At 39.2% G+C, this 19,494-nt stretch overlaps 1 long non-coding RNA gene across 1 annotated transcript; it reads right to left on the reverse strand.

The window, feature by feature from the left end:
- Window positions 1-2,492: 2,492 nt before the first annotated feature.
- On the reverse strand, window positions 2,493-19,024 carry LOC143690323 (uncharacterized). Its single transcript, XR_013179133.1, has 3 exons — window positions 18,916-19,024; window positions 7,890-7,987; window positions 2,493-3,672 (listed from the first exon to the last, which is right to left on the reverse strand). It is a non-coding gene; the product is annotated as an uncharacterized LOC143690323 (long non-coding RNA).
- Window positions 19,025-19,494: the final 470 nt, after the last annotated feature.

The raw sequence follows: 19,494 nt of genomic DNA on the forward strand, positions 1-19,494 counted from the left end.
CCGCGTGGGGGCGTGGGGTGGGGCGCGCGTGAGGCCCCTTCGCCCCCGGGAGGAGGATGCTTGGCGGGACCCCGAGGGAAAGGAGGATGGGGACGCTGAGCTGTGTGATGTCCCCCACCCGGGCTTAAAATCTCCGGCGGAAGCTGGGCGTGGGGGAGCCGGCCGTTGTGATGTGCTGAGACAGAGACCAGCTGAAGTTACCCTCGCGTGCCTCGCTGCGTTTCTTTAAGACAATAAAAGTGTGTCTGTTACTCCACTGCTGTTTGGAATCTCAATATTTTCTTACAGAATTCCTCATAAGATTATTTTAAGGAATACTGTGCAATATCACAAAATATTTGAAAAGGGAAACAGAACTGGTGACTAAAACCGGGCCTCATCCTCAAAGTTTGGGGAAATTTGAGAATGGAAGTTTATTAAGTGGGGTTAGAGATCATGAAAACAGACAAACAGATCTACAACCCATTTAGATTCACAACGGATAATTTTAAAATTCGAAAATTACTTTATAGGCTTTATTAGAAGTTGCAAAGCAGCTGAACATTAAAACAAGCAATGAATTAACTTGATCTTTTGTGTACTCAACACACACACACACATATTAACAATGATGGTAGCTTTGATTGATCTTCTTTCTCTGCATAACCGAATCATTTTTTTCATGTAAAAGAACATCTTGAAGTTGTTACCTGGGGAATTCTGCCCACTGACCTGCACAAACTAAAGGCTAATTCTTTAGTTGTGAAATAAGACAATTGATGTGCTTTAAATCACTTCCTACGAGCTTTTAAAGATTTCGAACAGCATTTAGGTGTCTAAAATATTGAAACAACCTACAGGGCCACTGTTGAATTAAAAAAATAATTACAGAAAAATAAAAAGGCACAGTACCTTCCTAACAGTGAATGTAAAATGGCGGATGGGGAGACAGCCTGTCTATTTCTAAGTAATTCAGTTCCATTCATCACACATTTTCCCACTTCTCCACCAGGTCTGCACTAGGCATCTCCCCCTATAAACTCAACATACACAAATCAAACAGTGGCATACTTTTAGTGGATATGATTTCTAAAATATGATAATTATTTCCTGGAAATGCTGATGAATGACATTTCAATATCTCCAGGTAAATAAAAACTTTCACTGAGCCAAGCGCATTAATTTCTGAAAACTGGATGCTTAATGGCTAACTTCTGATTCTGACCTCCAATCTTGACAGATGACTCATTCCTTGTAATCAATACTCAATGCATGCGGAGATTCCACCAGAGCGTGGACATGACTTTGGAATGTGGAGTTGTAGAATTTAACCTGAATAGAATACACTTGCTTCTGTTGTAAGTCGAGGAATAGGGATTCCTTCACAAAATGCAATTCAGTAATGATGGATTTTGCAACAAACTCTTTTAGAGGGACAGTGTGGCGAAACAGAACAATGAGGCTTTGGGGTCAGGTCATCAGAGACTCAAATCCAGGCACATCGCCAGGTCTAAGCTTCTTTGTCCTTACCTGAAGCATGGGGATTTCTTTGCCTATTTCATAGTGTTGCTAGCACGATAAAGTCTGTTCATTCATTCACGCATTGATTCATTCATTAATATTTATTGAATGCCTATTATGGGCCCTGTAGTATTCTAAATATTGGAGATACAGAAGAAAATGAAACAGGCAAAAATTCCTGCACCTACAGAGTTTATGTTCCAGTTGGGGTAGAGGGATGGAAGAAGGAGACAGATTAATAAATAAGCAAATGGACACTTTAGAAATGTCAGGTGGTGATAAATACTGAGAAAAATAAAGCAGGAAAGGTTAACAAAGCCCTGAGTAGGTGATGTTTTGGGAAAGACTTTGAGGAAGTGAAAACAAACTATTCAGATATCTGAGAGAAGCACATGATAAAATTTAAAGCATCTAGCACATTGTAAGTGCCTCAATAGCCAAGAACTATTATTGTTTTGTTTAGAACCTGATGTGGGGATGCTTGGATTCAGGATGGGGGGCTTGAATCCTGAGCCCCAAAGTTACAGAGTCTCCCTTAGATCTGCATCTAAATAAACTGTGGGAAGATTAGTTCCTGTCTCAAGGGGATTCCACGGATCACAATTGAAGATGTACATTCAGATTATAATGCACACCTGGCACACAGTAAGACTCAGAGTCCCTTAGCCCCACCATCCTCAACATCCCATGATCAGGTCCTCCCTCCCAGAAACCAAGGAATCTCCGATGCAGCTTCTCTGGCAAAAGGTCTCCCAGCCCTGCTTTGGCACTTCTGGCCCATGCAGGACTTTTGCTCTAAGAAGATTCTTTGTATTGATGAGAATTTTGTCTCTCCTTCCTGTTAGCCAGTTCCAACAAACCATACAAATATTTAGAACAAATCTACCAAAACAGTTCCTTAAGAAAACAGTGCTACATAAAATAACAGTTTAATCCTTCTTCTACATGATGGCTCCTAGAATGTTTGTATGTATGTACTTTTATCTATCTGTCATTGATTCCTACCTTTATCTATCTATCTATATATCTATCTCTCCATATATATATATAGTCAGCACTTTCTCACTTTCAGTCCGATTATCAGAATGAGAAACACCGCTCCCACTTCCATCACCAGCGCCATCATCCAGGACCCACCAGTTCTAGCACTTTATTTATATCATGGCACCAATTGCCACACCTCTTAGAGGTAGTAATCATTGCTAGTGTGCAGATGAAAACTGGGCTTAAAGAACATTTATGGGACTTGATCACAGCTACAGAGCGGATAAGGGAGGAAGCTGATATTTGGGCACACGTGTCCCTGATTCCAAAGCTCACTCCTTCCAACACCTTCCCTGAATTCTCCATATTTTTAACAATTCCCCTAGTCTCACATGCAATTTTGAAATGCTTCACTATCCTGTACATTTTCTTATGCTACGAATTCTTGGCTTTGTTATCTGTAAAATGGGGATAATACTACTATCTGCCTGAGTATTATATGAGGTTTTCATAAAATAATGTAAAAAGCTTAACACAGTGTCTGTCACATGGTAAGAGCTCAACAAATACGGGTTGAAATAACAATCAGTATTGCATTGTTATTATTATTGTTATTATTACTATCTGGCACAATACCTGAATCAACAAATTACTTGTCATCAATTCACAAGTCTACTTACATGTCTATTTGTCCAAGACAATTAGACTTTCACTAAGGTCTGATAAAGTTCTTAAAATGCTTTTTAGAAAAGGAGATGACATTCAGTTAATAATTAGGCTGTTAATATTGAAATTAAAAACAAAATATGACAATTGACAGGAGAAAAGAAGAGTTAGGAACACAATGTGAAACCTATCCAGTGGGACAGGGTCTTCCCTTGGACTGCTGGAGGGCAGAAGTCTTGCGTGTCCATCGATGTGAGTGCCGGCAGCCTTGAGGTGCACTGAGTGTGGTTGAACTGGGCTTGCTGTGATTAGGTTGTCCATAAGTGCACTGCTCCAGGCCTGCCTCTGAATTCCTCTTCTGGTGGCTGAGCTCAGTGAGGCCCTTAAGAGTGGACGGAGCTGAGATGCTGAGGAGAAGACGACTTCTACAGTTTTCTTCAGGAGAAGAGCTGGGGGACACGTGCTGGCCAGCACAAGGCAGTCTTCTGTGCGACCATGGCTCCTGAGTCATTTCTGGATAGACTGCAAGAGGTAAGCACAGCATGCGTGAGAATGTGCCTCAATAGCACCTACCACGTTAAGAGCAGAAGGAGGACATCAGGCAGTAGGCGGATTCTTTCTTTGTTTCCCAGTTCTGCCCTAAGCAAGGAGAAAGGTGGCAGGAGAGCCTGTGGCACCTCAGTGGGTGAGGAAGATGCAGGGAAAGGAGAGGAAAGGGCTGCAAAGGGCTGAACATGCACTTGTTGAGTGCAAGCCACGTGCAGGTAGTCCGTGCGACATCCTTCCCATGGTGTCCTTAGTTCCCGCAAGGACCACACCAAACACGTCCATTTTACAGCACCTGCTCCATTTGACAGGTCCAAATGAAGAGGACAATATGTGGGCATAAAAAGGAATTCAAAAGCATGCAAAGAAAAATCAAGCTTATAGGAATGAAAGGCAAAATTCAAAAGGTTAAAAATAGACTAACGGTACACAACAGCAGATTTCAATACCCAGAAGAAAGAATCAGTGAACTAGAAGAAAGGACAGTTGAAATCACAGTCGTGAGAATAGAAAGAAAATAATAGGAAAAATTGAGCGGTGACTCAAGGACTGGATTTACAGCACACAATGCACAAATACATGCATAATGGGTGCCCCAGGAGAAGACAACAGAAAGAAGGCATAATGAATATTTGAATAAATAATGCTGAACAGTTGCCAAGTCCTAAGAAAGACAGAAATACACATGACCAAGAAGTGCAACGTACTCCAAGCAGAATAAATCCTTATAGGCCTACTCCAAAACACCAACTAATCAGGCTGTCAAATGCCGAAGATAAAGAGAATTCTGAAAGCATCAAGAGAAAAGTGAGTCATCACATGGAAGTGACCTTAGTAAGACCAAGTGCCTATTCCTCATCCGAAACCATGGAGGCAAGAAGGCAGTGGTATGATATATTTAAGGCACCAAAAGACAAAAACTGGCAACCAAAAATTCTTTATCTGGTGAAACTATTCTTCAAAATTAAGGAGAAAAATTCACAAATAAACAGAAACTGAGAGAGTTCATCAACAAGAGACGTGCCCTACAAGAAACTGCAGGGAGTTCTGCAGGCTGACAGGAAAAGACAGAAGAGAGGCTTGGAGAGCAGAGAAATGAAGATTATTAGTAAGAGTTTAATGAAAATAATAAAAAGGGAAACAAAAATAAGATATGACATATAAAAGCCATATAAAAGTTGAAGTAAGTATTGCCTTTACAGTAAAAACTTTGAATGTTAATGGATTAAACTTTCCAATCAAAAGACACTGATTGGCAGATTGGATTAAAAGATTATGAGCCACTCACATGCTGTCTGAAAGAGATTCACCTTAGACCCAAGAACACAGAGAGACTGAAAATGAAAGGCTGGAAAAAGATATTTCACAAAACAGTAACCAAAAAGGGCTGGGGTAGCTATACTAATATCACACAAAATAGACTTTAAATGCAGTGCTGTCATGAGAGACAAAGAAGGACACTATATATTAATAAAAAGGGCAATTTACCAGAAAGAAATAAGAATCACAGATATTTATGAACATAACTAGGATGCTCTAAAGTACATGAGGCAAACATGGGCCAAACTGAAGGGAGAAATAGACATGTCTACAATAATACTTGGAGACCTCAACACACCACTCTCATGAATAGAGTCAAACATCTAGCCGGCATTAATAAGGAAACAAAGAATTTGAATAATATGATCAATGAAGAAGATCTAACAGACACTTACAGAACATTGCACCAGAAAACAGCAGGCTATACATTCTTCTCAAGAGTTCATGGATCATTCTCCAGAATAGACCACATGATGGGTCACTAGACAAGTCTTAATGAATTTTAGAAGACTGAAATTATATAGAGCACTTTCTCTGATCATAGTGGAATGAAACCGGAAATCAATAATAGGTGAAGAATCGGAAAAATCCACAATTATATGGAGGTTAAACAACACACTTTTAGATAATCAGGGAATCAAAGAAGAAATTGCAAGATATCAGTAAATATCTTGAGATGAATGAAAATGAGAACACAACATATCAAAGGTTTTGGGATGCAGTGAAGTCAGTGCTGACGGAGAAATTTATAGTTCTAACTGCTTACATTCAGAAAGAAAAAAAGAGCTAAAATCAAAGACCTAACTGTACACTCGGAGGAACTAGAAAAAGAACAGCAAACTAGTCCCAAAGAAAGAAGAAGGAAAGAAATAACAAAGATTAGAGCATAAATAAATGAAATTTAGATAAAACAATAGGGAGAATTAGCAAAACCAAAATTGATTATTTGAAATGGTCATTAAAATTGACAAAAAAAGAGAGAAAATGCAAATAACCCAGAAATGATGGGGAGGAGGACATTATCACTGGCCAAATGGAAACAAAAAGAACCATAAGAGGATACTATGAACAACTATATACCAACAAATTAGACAACTGTGATGAAATGGACATATTCCTAGAAACACAGGAAAAATGCGCACTGAACCTCAACAGACAAATTACAAGAGATTGAATCAGTCATCTAAACTTCCCATCAAAGCATAGCCCAGGACCAGAGGGCTTCACAGGTGAATTCTACCAAGTATTCTGTGGCAGTTAGGTTCAGGCAGTCAACTTGGCCAGGTGATGATGCCCTATTGTTCTGTTGCTGTGAACTTAAGTCATCAGCACATGAATTTCATCCATGGCTGATTATAACTGCAGTTGGCTAAGGGGCGTGCCTTCCCAGTGAGTGACATTTCATTTAATTAGCTGAAGGCTTAAAAGAGAGAGGTCAAAAGAGAGCTCAATATCTCAGTATACCCCATCTCAGCACTCGGAGCTCAGACCCAGGTGTTTGGAGATGCAGAAAGGAGTCACCCTGGAGAAAGCTATCTGAACCCAGAAGTTGGGAGGGAAGCCCAGCAGACATCCACTATGGGCCTTCCCACATGACAGAGAAAACCAGAGAAAAGCCAGCTGCCTTTCCTCCAATTTGTAACTAAATTTTAAAAAAGCCTTATTAAAAGCCAATCCATCTTTGTTGTGTTGTATTCTTGCAGCTTTAGCAAACTAAAACACATTCTTAGAAGAATTAATACCAATCTTCTCATACTCTTCCAAAAAAATTAAAGAGAAGGGACGAGGACCTAACATCCTATGAAACCAATACTTCCCTTATACCAAATCTGGATATACATACTACAAGAAATTATAGACCAATTTCTCCAATGAATATAGATGTAAAACTCCTCAACAAAATACCTGCAAATTGAATTCAACAGCACATCAAAAGAAGTATATTCCATGATCAAACAGATTTTAATTCCAGGCATGCAAAAGTGGTTGAGCACAAGAAAATCAATTAATGTAATACACCACATTGACAAATAGTAGGGAAATATCACATGATCATCTTGACTGATGCTGAAAAGGCATTTGACAAAATCTAGCACCATTTCTTGATAAAAACACTTCAAAAGATCAAAATAGAAGGAAGTTTCCTCATCATGAATAAGGACATGTGTGAAAAACCCACAATTAATATTGTACTCGATGGCGAAAGACTGAAAAGCTTTCCCTTTATGATCAGTAGCAAGACAACGACGCCCACTATCACCACTGTCATTCAGCATTGTGTTAGAAGTTATAGCAAGACCATTCGTCAAGGAAAATAAATAAAAGATATCCAAATTAAAAAGGAAAAATAAAACTTTCACTATTTGCAGATGACATGACCCTATATACGGCAGGTCTTGACCAAAAATACAACTAAACTACTAGAGTTAATAGACGAGTTCAGCAAAGTGATGGAATACAAGATCATGAGCAAAAATCAGTAATGTTTCTAAAAACTGTTAATGAGCAAACTGAGGAGGAAATTAAGAGAAAAATTCCATTTAAAATAGCAACTAAAAGAATCAAATATCTAGGAATAAATTTAACCAAGGATGTAAAGGAACTGGAAACAGAAAACTACAAAGGAATGATTAAAGAAATCAGAGAAGACCTAAATAAATGGAAGGACATACTGTGTTCATGGGTTGGAAAACTAAACACTATTAGAATGTCCATTCTACTCAAATCGATTTACAGATTCATCAAAATCCCAATCAATATACCAAAGCCTATTTTGCAGAATTAGAAAATACAATTATCAAATTCATTTGGAGGAGCAAAGGGCCCTGAATAGCCAAGAACATCTTGGAAAAGAACAAGGTTGGAGGACTTACAATTTCTGGCTTTAAGGCATACTACAGGGCGGGCCGCAGTGGCTTGGTGGCAGAGTTCTTGCCTGCCATGCCGGAGACCTGGGTTCGATTCCTGGTGCCTGCTCATACAAAAAAAAAAACAAAACATTTAAACCATATTACAAAGCTGCCATGGTCAAAGCAGCATGGAATTGTCATAAAGCTAGATATACTGGCCAAAAAGGATCAAATTGAGAGTTCAGAAACAGACTCTCACATCTATGCCAGTTTAGTTTCGGCAAGGGTACCTACTTCACCCAATGGGGGAGAAAACAGTCTCTTCAACAAATGGTGCTGGGAAAACTGGATGCCCATATGCAAAAGAATGAAAGAGGACCCCCACCTCACACTTATACAAAAATGAACTCAAAATGGTTAAAATTCCTAAATATAAGAACCAGGACCACAACAATGCAAAGAAGAAAATGTAGAGAAGCGTCTTCAAGATCTTATAGTAGTCAATGGTTTCTTAACCCCAAAGCACAAGCAGTAAAAGAAAAAAATAGACAAATGGGACTTCCTCAAAATTAGTAACTTCTGTGCTTCAAAGGATTTTGTCAAGAAAGTGAAAAGGCAGCCTTACCAATGGTAGAAAATATTCGGATACCACATATCCAATAAGCATTTAATTTTGAGAATACATAAAGAAATCCTAAAATTCAACAATGAAAACACAAACCACCCAATTAAAAAATGGGTAAAAGCTTTGAATAGACATTTTTCCAAAGGAGAAATGCAAAAGGCCCCAAAGCACATGAAAGGATGGTTGACATTGTTAGCCATTAAGGAAATGCAAATCAAAACCTCAATGAGGGGGGGCCGCGGTGGCTCAGCGGGCAAAGTGCTTGCCTGCCATGCCGGAGGACCTCGGTTCGATTCCCGGCCCCAGCGCATGTAAAAAACAAACAAACAAACAAAATACAATAAAACAAGAAAATGTTTAAAGATGTTTTCCTTTCTTCCTTCCTTCCATCCTTCCTTCCTTCTCTCTGTCTTCCCTTCCTCCCTCTCTCTTTAAAAAATAAAAAAAAAAAAAAAAAAAAACCTCAATGAGATATTTCATACCTACTACAATATATGTTATTTTAAAAAAGATAGGGCGGGCCATGGTGGCTCAGCAGGCAAGAATGCTTGCCTGCCAGGCCAGAGGACCCGGGTTCAATTCCCTGTGCCTGCCCATGTAAAAAAAATGGTAAAACTACAGGTGTTGGGAAGAATGCAGAGAAAGAGAAGCACTCATTCACTGCTGTTGGGAATATATAATGGTATGGACACAGTGGAAGATGGTTTGGGGGCTCCTCAGGACGCTAACTATAGAATTGCCATATGTGCTCATTTGAAACTACTACATGCCCCAGAAAATCCATGTGCTTCTAATCTTAGTCCAATCTTGGGGGCAGGTCTATCACAGGGTGGGCTCTTTGATTAGGTTTTTTCCATGGAAACGTGACTCACCTCGTTGTGGGTGTGACCTTTTGATTAGATGGATAGGTGACCACACTCGTTCAAGGTGGGTCTTAATTAGTTTACTGGAGTCCATAAAGAAGCTCACAGAGAGAGGAGGAGCTCAGAGCCAGAACATACACAGACATTTGGAGATGCAGAAGGTGCCAGAAGCCCCAGGAGATGCCAGAAGCTGAGAGAACCATTTGAAACCAGAGGCTTGGAAGGAAGGATAGTAGATGCTGCATGTGCCTTCCCATGTGACAGAAAAACCCTGGACAGAGAACATCGGCCTTTCTTCTGAGAAGGTATCATCGTGTTGGGTGCTTAATTTGAACATTTTCATGGAATTAGACTTGTAGCTTGTAACTTAATAAAGCCCCTTTATAGAAGCCAATCCATTTCTGGGATTTTGCATTCCAGCAACTTTAGCAAACTGAAGCACATATGGTCTAGCAATCCCACTACTAGGTGTTTAGCCAGAAGAACCAAAGCAGGGGTGCAAGCAGACATTTTCACACCAGTGCTCATAGTGGCATCATTCACGATTGCCAAAAGTTGGAAGCAACCCAAGTGTCCATCAACCAATGAAAGGATGAGCAGAATGTGGTCTGTACGTATGATGGAATATTATTCAGCAGTAAGAAGGAACAAAGTTCTGATGTATGCAATAACCTGGATGAACCTGGAGGGCATTACATTGAGTGAAATAAGGACAGACAAATATTGTATAATTCCAATAATGTGAACTAAGTATAATAAGGAAACTCATAGAGTTAAAATCTAGAATATAGGTTACCAGAAGTTAGACTGGGGGTAGATAATGGGGAGCTGATGCTTGATTTGTGCAGAATTTCTATTTAGGTTTATTGTAAATGTTTGGAAATGGGTAATGTAATGGAGCACAATACTATGAGCATAATTAATAGGGATGAATTAAATGCATGAACGTGAATGAAAGGGGGAATTTTAGGTCATATATGTTACTAGAAGGGAAGCCAGAGGATAAACATGGGACCCTATAACATAGTGAACTCTGTTGTGGATGAAATCTATAACATAGTGAATGGTTCAAATATGAGAATGTTCTTTTATGAACTACAGCAAGTGTACGTAACTAGTACAAGGTGTTTATAATAGGTGGTACATGGGAAAATTATCTAATAAAAACTATGGACTACCATTAACAATGATATTTTAGTTTTCTTTAAATATAAATTAATCTATAGAGACAGAATTAGAGTGTTGGTTGTGTGGGGCTGGGGAAGGACAGAGGGATGGAGAGGTGACTGCTAAGGGGTGTGCGGTGTTTCTTTTCGGAGTAATGAAAAAGTTCTGGATTTGATTGTGGTGCTGAATGCGCACTGGTTACGCTAAAAGCCTTTGGTTGTGTACTGGATGGGCTGGATGGATGTGAGTATATCTCAGTAAAACTGCTACAATGAATTATGACTCACTGCTTAGATGAGATACGTGTGCAAAGGTGTGAGTGCTCTGCCTGATGGTGACCTGGGTTTCACTCCTGATTTTCCCAACAATAGCTGTGTAGCTCGGGAAATTTTCCTTGGGCTTTTCCTGCCTCAGTTTCCCATTCATAAAAGAGGGATGTGTGTGCCTCATTGGAATATAGTAAGAAATGAAACAGATGATAAATATAAATTGCTTAAAGTCGTACCTAGCAGATAGAAAGTACTCAATACATTTTGAGGAGTATTATGACTATATAGCAAAATAAAGTTCACATGGGAAACTTTATATACACAGTGACCATGTTTTTATTTATTTGGTTATTCAACTAATATTTACTACCCATCTGCATAGACCAGGTACTACCCCAATGATGAAAGGTTATCCATGTGAATAGAATCAAATTTTGAGACTAAATTGTTCAGCTGACTTATAAGAACAGAGACTTCAGTGCAGCAGCCCAGAACCCAGGCTCACAGACCACTGAATGAATTTCGGGTTCCTTCTAAGACTACCAGGTTGCCTGAATTGAATAGAATAACCAGCCATTTTATCATTAAACAATCATAGAGACAATTGGAAATGAAAGGCCCTTGTGCTGGTGTGAAGCTGTTGTGTACCCCAGAAAAGCCGTGTTCTTTTAATCCAACCCTGTGGGGCAGACCTGTTGTGGGTGGGACTATTGATGAGGTTGTCTCCATGGAGATGTGGCCATGCCTACTCAACTTGTATCTTAGTCGGCTTACTGGAGTCCTTTAAGAGGTGAACATTTTTGGAGAAAGCTCACTCAGAGACATTGGGAGATGCTTGGAGAGCCAACACAGAGAGCACAGAGATGAAACCAAGAGATAGATGCTTGAAGAAAGAAAACACCCAACAGAAGCCAGAAGGAGCCACAGGCGCTGAGAGAGCCATTCTGAAGCCAACCCAGAGAGAAAGGCAGCGGACATGAGCACGTGCCTTCCCACAGGACAGTGGGACCCGGATGCCGCCTTCCTCTGTCCTCCGGGAAGGCTGCTCTCGTGGGTGCCGTAGTTTGGACATCATCACAGCCTTAGAATTGTAACTGGTAACTAATAAATCCCCTTTGTAAAAGCTGATTCATTTCTGGTATATTGCATTCTTGAAGCTTACAAACAGACCTTTTGCCGTCTCTAGTGCTTTTCAGAATTTTTTTTATTTTTATGAAATTTACCACCCACATAGCAACAGAGCTTGTGCCAGCATCCATAGCTCACAACTTGAAGCCCAGTTCTCTTTATTAGGTTGCACGCCTCTTGACTCTAATTCAGCCTTTCTCAGTTCTGGCTGCACATTTGATGACACCTGGAACACTTTACAAAGCACAGATGCCTGGGTCTCGCCTCTGAACAATCACTGCAGGGGCGCAGGTATCAGTACCTTTTAAGCAGGTGATAATACTGTGTATCAGGCTAGAGAACCACTGGTCTAGTTCACTCAGCAGATCTTGTCACCAACTCTGTTCAGTCCAAGCACTTCTGAACAGTGACGTCTCTCTCTTTGGGGAATCTCTCCACAGAGAGCCCTCATTTCAGGAACCAGCATAATATGCCCTTTATAATTTGCATATCCATTTACATTGTATTGTTTTCATATCAGGCCCAGAGAAGGTATGACTCTTTTCCATATCCCTACTTAAGTATTGTCGAGGCTGGGATATGACGCTGGTCTTAGGATTCTCGACAGGGGCTTGTCTTCCTACTTCCCAGTGAATGCCAGAGGTGCTGGAGGAACGTGTGCTTGCCGTGAGCTGGCTGCATGAAGCTAGGACACAAATCTCTGCAACGATCACAGCTAAAAAGAATTGCTGACTGACCACTGGCCAGACGCTGTCTGAATGTCCATGCCTTAACTCAACTGTTCCTCAAAGCGGCATCATGCATGCATTATTTCTAATGTACAAAAGATGAAACTCTTCTTGGGTTGTACCTCCATAGGCCCAGTGGCTGAAATGACAAAGCTGGGGTGTGAGCCCAGGTTGGCCTTACACAGTCCACCTTTCCAGCAGTGTCCCCAGGTGACCCCTTAAGGTGTCTGCTTACTCATGTTAAGGGCCCACCTTTTCCCAATCATTGCGGCACTTCTTTACAGATGAACTTGTTTCAGGTTTGCTGTTTGTTAAAAATTTCTCCCCAGTTTTCAAGTTTTGCAATTTATTTTAATGTCTAGGGAACTCACTTCTTATTTGCACCAGAGGACTGCCAACTATTGTATGTTTTGTTTAAAATAATATTGTGGCAGGCAGGCAATTTCAAGGAAGAATAAAATAAATTTTAGAGCTGTGTGTATTTTATAGAAACACTTTTTCTTATCCTTTGAGATACAAAATCATTCATGAGAAATCACGACACGCTACTCTCTTCATTTTTTATTCAACTGCAAAAACACCTGGGGATTCTAGTCCCACTAGCCACTGAGATTCCACCCAGCGTGGTGCTGACCCCAGCCCCACCCACTCCTCACGGGTGCCCCTCGGTATATAACTCCTTAGGCACTGGGGTCTACTTTCTGTCTCTTTCATCTTGTGCTTCTAACTCCAGCATGTCTTGGTGAACCAAGACCAGAGACAACACTCCAAGGCTCATTTTGCCCCGAACTCTAGGTACAAATGGAGGCTAAAGCTAACTCATTTGGTCTCCAGTTTATCCACAACCAAACATAACCTTAAATAGGCCTTTTATTAATGCCCAAAACTTCATTCTTATTCTTCTTAAAATATTCTCCATGGTGTTATGGAGAGTCCATACTCTGTAATAGAATTTAATGGAGTTTTCAACTGCACACTCCTTTTTTTCCTAGTTGTAGAGCGAGAGTAATGTAAGCTAAGGAGGTTGAGTCTAGGGGAAGAGTCAGGGATGCCTCAAGCCTGGAGAGGCAGTAAAGCTCAGTGGCCCATACACAAATCCAAGGCCAGACTGCTCAGATCAGGTCTATGCTTTATGCTTTCCTGGCTCTGATACTTCAGACAAACTATTTAAGTACTTCATGCCTCGGTTTCCCCACCCTTAAACCAGTCCACACTCAACTTTCAGGAGTAGCTGTTCCTATCAGTTCATGACCGCAGAGGCTTCTGCTCCAGGTAGGTAGATCATAAAACAAGAATAAGTATAGTACCGACCACACGAGGTTGGGATAGGAATTAGATGAGTTACCAAACAACGGCTGAGAACAGTACCTGGCACATAAGAAGCACTCGGGAAGCCTTAGCCATTATTATTATACCTGTGGCTGTTGTTGTTACTGAAACTGCTCCTTCCCTCTTCCTCCAGGACTCCTCGACGACCTCTTTCAGGATCAAGCATCCAAGAGGAAAATAACATCTTTTCCCTCTACCCAGAGTTGGCCTCATCTTATTCACTCCTTCATTCAAAAATATTGATTGCCTACTATGTGCCTTGTCCTGTGTTTGGTGTTGGTACGTGGAATGTGCTGGGGAACATGACAAAGTAGGTCCACAACTAGGTGGTTAGACATTGCAATGAGTAACATTAAGGAAAAAACAAGGGGCTGAGGCAGAGAAATACAGATGGAGACCTATAAAGGCAAGCAGCACTTAGTCTCAGAGCAACGAGAAGGCTGAAAAGGGTTTAGTAATTTACGGAGCAGGGAAAAGAGAGCATTCCAGTCCTGAGATGTTCCCAGGACTGGCAGCAGCCTCAGTGGGCTGAAGGGAAATGAGAGGAAAGGACAGGGCAGATGAGACAACTGGATGTTACACCAGGAGCAGTGGAAACCACCAGAGTGCACGCAGGTTAGCGATGGGAATAGCTTTTACCCTCACAGAAGCGCTCTAAGGGAAACGGGCAAAAGGGGGCAATGGTAGAAGCTTGTTAGAAGGCTGCTGGTAGTCATCCATGTGAGAAGGGATAGCAATTGAAACTGGAGTAACAGTTTTCCATAGCGGTTGACAGCTAGAGGGTCTAAGTTTGATTTTCTTTAGTTTTAGAATGAAGATAATGTTAAAATAAAGGAGACAGATTTCTGGTTTCAGTTCCAACATGTACACAGCTTGGAAACTGACATCCCTGCTCTTACAGCAAGAAAAAGATAAATAAACTAAAATTCAATAACTTTCCTTGGACCCATTAAAGACCTGAGTTTGCAGAGCAAAACTTCAGCCTTAAGTCTAGAGAGACAAGTGAATCCAGAGATTTACATCAAGATCCACCTACCTAGAGCAGAAGCCTCTGCAGTCATGAACTGATAGGAATACTTCCTGCTGGAAGTTCAGTGTGGACTGGTTTGAGGGTGAGAACCTCCTAAAGCTCCAGTTTTAGGGGGACCCCACACTTCAATGTGTTTTAACTCAAAGAACGCCACCAGGTTTTTAAGGTGAAGTTCTGAGAAAGATCTTTTATGTCTGTGACAGGAGAAGGGGAGGAGCAATTGCAAAATATGTCCAGAGCATTTGCCATGACTAAGGCTAGTACAAACGGCTCTAACAGAACCTCATCTCAGCTGAGGAAAGGGCATTTTCTTATCCCAGTTTTGCCTAACCTTCCTGTCTCATATAAGAGAGGGAAAAAAAGGCAAAGAAACACTTTATGATGGTCATATCCCAGGGACACCAGCCCACTAAAGACTGAGATTTAATCATGAGATTATAGAATGCTTTCCCTCCTCCACAATTTATCATTACACTGATAGGTCTCCAGTATAATTACAGTGGATTATAACTGAAATAGCTGCAAGGCACAGGCTCTCTCTGATGAAGAGCACTTGGGGAAGCCAAAGAAAAAGGGGTAGACAAAGGCAAGGACACTAGAGAAATTGGAATCCTCTATTACCTAAGCTATAGTAAACAAGCATTTCCCAATTCCTAGCCAGATTAACATAAAGCCTCATATTAAAGGACCATTTACCTCAGTTCTTATTACCTGAAGCATCATATTTGCTTTCAGCAAAAACCATGAGGCATGTCAAAAAACAAGTAACAATATAGTCTGAAGGTTAAAAGCAGACTCAAACACAGCAGAGAGTTTTGCATTATCACACAGGGAATTTAAAATAACTATAATTTATATGCTAAGGCCTCTAATGGAAAAAGCAAAAACAAGAGAACAGATGGGCAAAGTAAGAAGAGTGATGAAAACACTAAGAGAGAATCAAAGGTAATCCTAGAAATCAAAAGCACTGTAATGGAAATGAAGAATGTCTTTGATGGGCTTATCAGTAGATGAGACATGGCCAAGAATGAATTAGTAAACTTGAAAATAAATGAGCATAACTCCCCAAACTAAAATGAAAAGAGAAAAATGAATAAAATTGAAATAAACGAAAAATAGAACAGAACATCTAAGAACTATGGAATAATTTTAAAAGATCTAACAGACATATAATTAGAATTCCAGTAGAAATATTTAAAGTAGCTCTGTTTGAGAACTTTCCAAACTTAATAACAAATACCAAACTCCCAAACCACAGATACATCTAGCTCAGGGAACATCAAGCAAGATAAATGAAAACCAACCAAACAAACAAAATCATGCAAACAAAAAACACCTACACCTAGCCATATCATATTCAAAATGCAGAAAATCAAAGAAAAAGAGAAATCCTGGCTGAAGCTAGAGTAAAGAAAAATTCCTTATAGAAACAGTAGAAGAATTACAGCAGACATCTTATCAGAGACCATGCAAGCAAGAAGACAGTGGAGTAAATATTTAAAGTGTTGAAAGAAAAAAACACCAACTTAGAATTCTATATCCAGTGAAGTAATCCTTAAAAACTGAAGTAGAAATAAAGACTATCTCAGACAAACAAAAACAGGAAATTCATTGCCAGCAGAACTGCTCTTCAAGAAATGTTAGTTCTTCATAGTGAAAGAAAGTAATACAGGTCATAAACTTAGTTTGATGTAAGGAAAGGAATAGCTTGGAGAAAGACTAAATGAAAGTGAAATAAGATATTTTATATTTTTTAATTTTTAATCAGTCTAAAAGATAACTGTTTAATGTACTAAGGACAATGTTTGGGGCAATAACGCATACGGATAAGTGAAATGAATGACAGCAATGTTGTAAGATGTGTGAGGCAAGAATTGTAGTCACCCTTTTACAAAATACTTGCACTTCACACTTGAAGCAGTATTTGAAGATACTGAAGGTGGATTCAGATTAGTTGTAAATGTATATTGCTAACTCTAGAGAAACCATAGACCTATATCTCTCATGACTATGGATGCAAAAGTCCTCAACACAATGTTACAAATGGAATCCAACAATGCATGAAAAGAATCATACACAACGATCAAATGGAATTTATTCCAGGTGTACAAGGTTCATTCACCTTTTCAAAATTCCTAATATAATGCATCATATTAAAAGGCTAAAGAAGAAAAATCATGTGATCATATCAATGGGTAAAGAAAAAGCATGTGATAAAATTCAACACCCATTCATGTTAAAAAAAAAAAAACGTAACAATCGAAGAATAAATGAGAACCTCCTCAACCTGATAAAGAAAATCTACAAAAAAACTTACTGCTAATCTCTACTTAATGTTGAGAAACTGGATGCTTTCCCCACCAAGATTGAAAACAATCTCCTCTCATCATCTTATTAGAACTCCTGTTCAGTGCAATAAGAAAAGGAAAGAAAAGAAAAGGTACACAGATTGCGAAGGAAAAAACAAAACTGTCTGCAGATATATTAATATCTATGTAGAATATCCAAAAGAATCAATAAAACAAATAGCAAGAGCAGCAAGAACTCCTGAAACTAGTAAAGCAAGTATAGTAAGGTTGTAGGGTAAAAGATCAGTATACAAATGTTAGCTGCATTACTTGATGACAACAATGCATAATTAGAATTTGAAAGATAAAAAGAAACAGTGCCATTTACAATAGCACACACAGGAAAGAAATATTTAGATATAAATCTAAATCAAACAAAATATATACAGGATGGATATGTAGAAAACTATAAAACTCTGATGAAATAAATCAAGGCGCTAAGTAAATTAAAGGATGCTCTGTGTTCATAGATTGAAAGACTCAATATTGTTAAGGTCTCAATTCTTCCCAACTCGATCTGTTGAGTCATGCAATCCCTGTCCAAATCCCAGGAAGCTACTGTGTAGATGTCAACAATCTGATTCTAAAGTTTCTACAGAAAGGCAAAGACCAACAGCATACAGAATACTGAAGATGAATAAAATTGGACAGCTCAAATCATCCCACTTCAAGACTTCATATAAAGTTAGAGTAATCGAGACAGCATAGTATTTCTAAAAGAATATGCACATAGATCAACAGAAGAGAGAGCTCATAAGTAGACCCACACATAAATATTCAACTGATCTTTGACAAAGAAACAAAGGTAATTCAATGGAGAAAGATTAATCTTTTCAACAAATGATGAAATAATCGAACATCCATTTGGGAAAAAATGAGCCTAGACAGTGCAGACCTTGCAGCATTTGCAAAAATTAATTAAAAATGAATTCTAGGTCTAAATGTGGAATGCAAAGCTATAAAATATTTAGGAGAAAACCTATGTGACCTTGGGTTTGGTGATGAATTTTGAGGTATAACCCAAAAACATGACTCATGAAAGAAAAAAATTTTTGAACTTCATTAAAATGTAAAACATCGCTCTGTGAAATACATTGTTAGGAGAATGAAAAGAAAAAACAAAGACTGAGAGAAAATATTTGTAAAACACATATCTGATAAAGGATTTGTACCCAAAACGTACAAAGGACTCTTAAAACTAAATAAGAAAATTAATTTAAAAATTAAGAAATAGCAAAAGATCTGAGTAGGTATGTCAGTAGAGAAGATACACACACATCAAATAAACATATGGAAAGATGTTCAACATCATCTGTCAAAGGGAATTGCTCATTAAAGCAACAATATACCACCCTACATCTATCTGAGCAGCCAAAATCCAAACTACTGACAACACAAAATGCTGACAACCATGTGGAGCAACAGGAACTCTTATTCATTGCTGGTGGAAATGCCGAATAGTAAGTCATTTTGTAAGGCAGTTTGTCGGTTTCTTACAAAACTACTCATACAGACAATCATGCCCTACCATACAACCTAGCAATTGCATGACCCAGTACTTACCCAACTGCTTCCAAAACTTATGTCCACAAAAAAATCTCTACACAGATGTTATAACAACTTTATATGCAATTGTCAAAAACTAGAAGCAACCGAGACGTCCTTCAGCAGGTGAAGGGGTAGACAAACTTTGGGGTCACCATACAGTTGGATACTATTGAACAATAAAAATAAATGAGCTATCAAACCTTGAAAATTCAAGGATGAATCTTAAATACACATTTCCTCCTATGAAAGAGGCCAGTTTGAAAAGCAGAGTGAAAATGAAAGAAGCCAGTGTGAAGAGATGACACATTGTATGATTCCAAATAGGTAGCATTCTGGAGAAAAACAAACTATGGAGACAGTAAAAGGGCCAGTGATTGCCAGATGCGTAGGGGGTGGCAGGGATGGTTGAATAGGAAAAAAGCACAGAGTATTTTAAGGTGGTGAAACTACTCTTTATGAGACTACAATGGTGCATTTTCAAAACTCTTAGAACTTTACAGTCTAGAAAATGAATTTTTTTTATTAATTAAAAAAAGAATTAACAAAACAATTAGAAATCATTCCAATCTACATGTACAATCAGTAATTCTTAAT

The sequence above is a fragment of the Tamandua tetradactyla genome, chromosome 7, assembly GCF_023851605.1.
Source record: "Tamandua tetradactyla isolate mTamTet1 chromosome 7, mTamTet1.pri, whole genome shotgun sequence".
Taxonomy (NCBI): Eukaryota; Metazoa; Chordata; class Mammalia; order Pilosa; family Myrmecophagidae; genus Tamandua; species Tamandua tetradactyla.